We start from the raw sequence: 5,000 nt of genomic DNA on the forward strand, positions 1-5,000 counted from the left end.
GGCCGTTTTGGCCAGTTTTTGGCCTGTTCTTGCATTGCGCGGTGACCGTCGAGAGCGGAGCAAAACGTCAGCCATCTCAGCACCCTGGAACCCCCCGGGTGGCACAGGGCTGGATGGGGCTTTCGTATAGCAGGGACGGTGCTGCCTCTCGCTTCGCTCGCTGTCCGCCGCTCGCCGCTCGCTCGTGCAGCCAAAAATGGCCAGTTTTGGCCCGTTTTTGGGCCGTTTTGGCCAGTTTTTGGCCTGTTCTTGCATTGCGCGGTGACCGTCGAGAGCGGAGCAAAACGTCAGCCATCTCAGCACCCTGGAACCCCCCGGGTGGCACAGGGCTGGATGGGGCTTTCGTATAGCAGGGACGGTGCTGCCTCTCGCTTCGCTCGCTGTCCGCCGCTCGCCGCTCGCTCGTGCAGCCAAAAATGGCCAGTTTTGGCCCGTTTTTGGGCCGTTTTGGCCAGTTTTTGGCCTGTTCTTGCATTGCGCGGTGACCGTCGAGAGCGGAGCAAAACGTCAGCCATCTCAGCACCCTGGAACCCCCCGGGTGGCACAGGGCTGGATGGGGCTTTCGTATAGCAGGGACGGTGCTGCCTCTCGCTTCGCTCGCTGTCCGCCGCTCGCCGCTCGCTCGTGCAGCCAAAAATGGCCAGTTTTGGCCCGTTTTTGGGCCGTTTTGGCCAGTTTTTGGCCTGTTCTTGCATTGCGCGGTGACCGTCGAGAGCGGAGCAAAACGTCAGCCATCTCAGCACCCTGGAACCCCCCGGGTGGCACAGGGCTGGATGGGGCTTTCGTATAGCAGGGACGGTGCTGCCTCTCGCTTCGCTCGCTGTCCGCCGCTCGCCGCTCGCTCGTGCAGCCAAAAATGGCCAGTTTTGGCCCGTTTTTGGGCCGTTTTGGCCAGTTTTTGGCCTGTTCTTGCATTGCGCGGTGACCGTCGAGAGCGGAGCAAAACGTCAGCCATCTCAGCACCCTGGAACCCCCCGGGTGGCACAGGGCTGGATGGGGCTTTCGTATAGCAGGGACGGTGCTGCCTCTCGCTTCGCTCGCTGTCCGCCGCTCGCCGCTCGCTCGTGCAGCCAAAAATGGCCAGTTTTGGCCCGTTTTTGGGCCGTTTTGGCCAGTTTTTGGCCTGTTCTTGCATTGCGCGGTGACCGTCGAGAGCGGAGCAAAACGTCAGCCATCTCAGCACCCTGGAACCCCCCGGGTGGCACAGGGCTGGATGGGGCTTTCGTATAGCAGGGACGGTGCTGCCTCTCGCTTCGCTCGCTGTCCGCCGCTCGCCGCTCGCTCGTGCAGCCAAAAATGGCCAGTTTTGGCCCGTTTTTGGGCCGTTTTGGCCAGTTTTTGGCCTGTTCTTGCATTGCGCGGTGACCGTCGAGAGCGGAGCAAAACGTCAGCCATCTCAGCACCCTGGAACCCCCCGGGTGGCACAGGGCTGGATGGGGCTTTCGTATAGCAGGGACGGTGCTGCCTCTCGCTTCGCTCGCTGTCCGCCGCTCGCCGCTCGCTCGTGCAGCCAAAAATGGCCAGTTTTGGCCCGTTTTTGGGCCGTTTTGGCCAGTTTTTGGCCTGTTCTTGCATTGCGCGGTGACCGTCGAGAGCGGAGCAAAACGTCAGCCATCTCAGCACCCTGGAACCCCCCGGGTGGCACAGGGCTGGATGGGGCTTTCGTATAGCAGGGACGGTGCTGCCTCTCGCTTCGCTCGCTGTCCGCCGCTCGCCGCTCGCTCGCGCAGCCAAAAATGGCCAGTTTTGGCCCGTTTTTGGGCCGTTTTGGCCAGTTTTTGGCCTGTTCTTGCATTGCGCGGTGACCGTCGAGAGCGGAGCAAAACGTCAGCCATCTCAGCACCCTGGAACCCCCCGGGTGGCACAGGGCTGGATGGGGCTTTCGTATAGCAGGGACGGTGCTGCCTCTCGCTTCGCTCGCTGTCCGCCGCTCGCCGCTCGCTCGTGCAGCCAAAAATGGCCAGTTTTGGCCCGTTTTTGGGCCGTTTTGGCCAGTTTTTGGCCTGTTCTTGCATTGCGCGGTGACCGTCGAGAGCGGAGCAAAACGTCAGCCATCTCAGCACCCTGGAACCCCCCGGGTGGCACAGGGCTGGATGGGGCTTTCGTATAGCAGGGACGGTGCTGCCTCTCGCTTCGCTCGCTGTCCGCCGCTCGCCGCTCGCTCGTGCAGCCAAAAATGGCCAGTTTTGGCCCGTTTTTGGGCCGTTTTGGCCAGTTTTTGGCCTGTTCTTGCATTGCGCGGTGACCGTCGAGAGCGGAGCAAAACGTCAGCCATCTCAGCACCCTGGAACCCCCCGGGTGGCACAGGGCTGGATGGGGCTTTCGTATAGCAGGGACGGTGCTGCCTCTCGCTTCGCTCGCTGTCCGCCGCTCGCCGCTCGCTCGTGCAGCCAAAAATGGCCAGTTTTGGCCCGTTTTTGGGCCGTTTTGGCCAGTTTTTGGCCTGTTCTTGCATTGCGCGGTGACCGTCGAGAGCGGAGCAAAACGTCAGCCATCTCAGCACCCTGGAACCCCCCGGGTGGCACAGGGCTGGATGGGGCTTTCGTATAGCAGGGACGGTGCTGCCTCTCGCTTCGCTCGCTGTCCGCCGCTCGCCGCTCGCTCGCGCAGCCAAAAATGGCCAGTTTTGGCCCGTTTTTGGGCCGTTTTGGCCAGTTTTTGGCCTGTTCTTGCATTGCGCGGTGACCGTCGAGAGCGGAGCAAAACGTCAGCCATCTCAGCACCCTGGAACCCCCCGGGTGGCACAGGGCTGGATGGGGCTTTCGTATAGCAGGGACGGTGCTGCCTCTCGCTTCGCTCGCTGTCCGCCGCTCGCCGCTCGCTCGTGCAGCCAAAAATGGCCAGTTTTGGCCCGTTTTTGGGCCGTTTTGGCCAGTTTTTGGCCTGTTCTTGCATTGCGCGGTGACCGTCGAGAGCGGAGCAAAACGTCAGCCATCTCAGCACCCTGGAACCCCCCGGGTGGCACAGGGCTGGATGGGGCTTTCGTATAGCAGGGACGGTGCTGCCTCTCGCTTCGCTCGCTGTCCGCCGCTCGCCGCTCGCTCGTGCAGCCAAAAATGGCCAGTTTTGGCCCGTTTTTGGGCCGTTTTGGCCAGTTTTTGGCCTGTTCTTGCATTGCGCGGTGACCGTCGAGAGCGGAGCAAAACGTCAGCCATCTCAGCACCCTGGAACCCCCCGGGTGGCACAGGGCTGGATGGGGCTTTCGTATAGCAGGGACGGTGCTGCCTCTCGCTTCGCTCGCTGTCCGCCGCTCGCCGCTCGCTCGTGCAGCCAAAAATGGCCAGTTTTGGCCCGTTTTTGGGCCGTTTTGGCCAGTTTTTGGCCTGTTCTTGCATTGCGCGGTGACCGTCGAGAGCGGAGCAAAACGTCAGCCATCTCAGCACCCTGGAACCCCCCGGGTGGCACAGGGCTGGATGGGGCTTTCGTATAGCAGGGACGGTGCTGCCTCTCGCTTCGCTCGCTGTCCGCCGCTCGCCGCTCGCTCGCGCAGCCAAAAATGGCCAGTTTTGGCCCGTTTTTGGGCCGTTTTGGCCAGTTTTTGGCCTGTTCTTGCATTGCGCGGTGACCGTCGAGAGCGGAGCAAAACGTCAGCCATCTCAGCACCCTGGAACCCCCCGGGTGGCACAGGGCTGGATGGGGCTTTCGTATAGCAGGGACGGTGCTGCCTCTCGCTTCGCTCGCTGTCCGCCGCTCGCCGCTCGCGCAGCCAAAAATGGCCAGTTTTGGCCCGTTTTTGGGCCGTTTTGGCCAGTTTTTGGCCTGTTCTTGCATTGCGCGGTGACCGTCGAGAGCGGAGCAAAACGTCAGCCATCTCAGCACCCTGGAACCCCCCGGGTGGCACAGGGCTGGATGGGGCTTTCGTATAGCAGGGACGGTGCTGCCTCTCGCTTCGCTCGCTGTTCGCCGCTCGCCGCTCGCTCGCGCAGCCAAAAATGGCCAGTTTTGGCCCGTTTTTGGGCTGTTTTGGCCAGTTTTTGGCCTGTTCTTGCGTGGTGCGGTGACCGTCGTGAGCGGAGCAAAACGTCAGCCATCTCAGCACCCTGGAACCCCCCGGGTGGCACAGGGCTGGATGGGGCTTTCGTATAGCAGGGACGGTGCTGCCTCTCGCTTCGCTCGCTGTTCGCCGCTCGCCGCTCGCTCGCGCAGCCAAAAATGGCCAGTTTTGGCCCGTTTTTGGGCTGTTTTGGCCTGTTTTTGGGCTGTTCTTGTGTGGCGCGGTGACCGTCGTGAGCGGAGCAAAATGTCAGCCATCTCAGCACCCTGGAACCCCCCGGGTGGCACAGGGCTGGATGGGGCTTTCGTATAGCAGGGACGGTGCTGCCTCGCGCTTCGCTCGCTGTTCGCCGCTCTCCGCTCGCTCGCGCAGCAAAAAATGGCCAGTTTTGGCCCGTTTTTGGGCTGTTTTGGCCAGTTTTTGGCCTGTTCTTGCGTGCCGCGGCGACCGTCGTGAGCGGAGCAAAACGTCAGCCATCTCAGCACCCTGGAACCCCCCGGGTGGCACAGGGCTGGATGGGGCTTTCGTATAGCAGGGACGGTGCTGCCTCTCGCTTCGCTCGCTGTCCGCCGCTCGCTGCTCGCTCGCGCAGCCAAAAATGGCCAGTTTTGGCCCGTTTTTGGGCTGTTTTGGCCTGTTTTTGGGCTGTTCTTGTGTGCCGCGGCGACCGTCGTGAGCGGAGCAAAATGTCAGCCATCTCAGCACCCTGGAACCCCCCGGGTGGCACAGGGCTGGATGGGGCTTTCGTATAGCAGGGACGGTGCTGCCTCTCGCTTCGCTCGCTGTCCGCCGCTCGCCGCTCGCTCGCGCAGCCAAAAATGGCCAGTTTTGGCCCGTTTTTGGGCCGTTTTGGCCAGTTTTTGGCCTGTTCTTGCGTTGCGCGGTGACCGTCGAGAGCGGAGCAAAACGTCAGCCATCTCAGCACCCTGGAACCCCCCGGGTGGCACAGGGCTGGATGGGGCTTTCGTATAGCAGGGACGGTGCTGCCTCTCGCTTCGCTCGCTGT

The sequence above is a fragment of the Musa acuminata genome, unplaced genomic scaffold (genome assembly GCF_036884655.1).
Source record: "Musa acuminata AAA Group cultivar baxijiao unplaced genomic scaffold, Cavendish_Baxijiao_AAA HiC_scaffold_96, whole genome shotgun sequence".
Classification (NCBI taxonomy): Eukaryota; Viridiplantae; Streptophyta; class Magnoliopsida; order Zingiberales; family Musaceae; genus Musa; species Musa acuminata.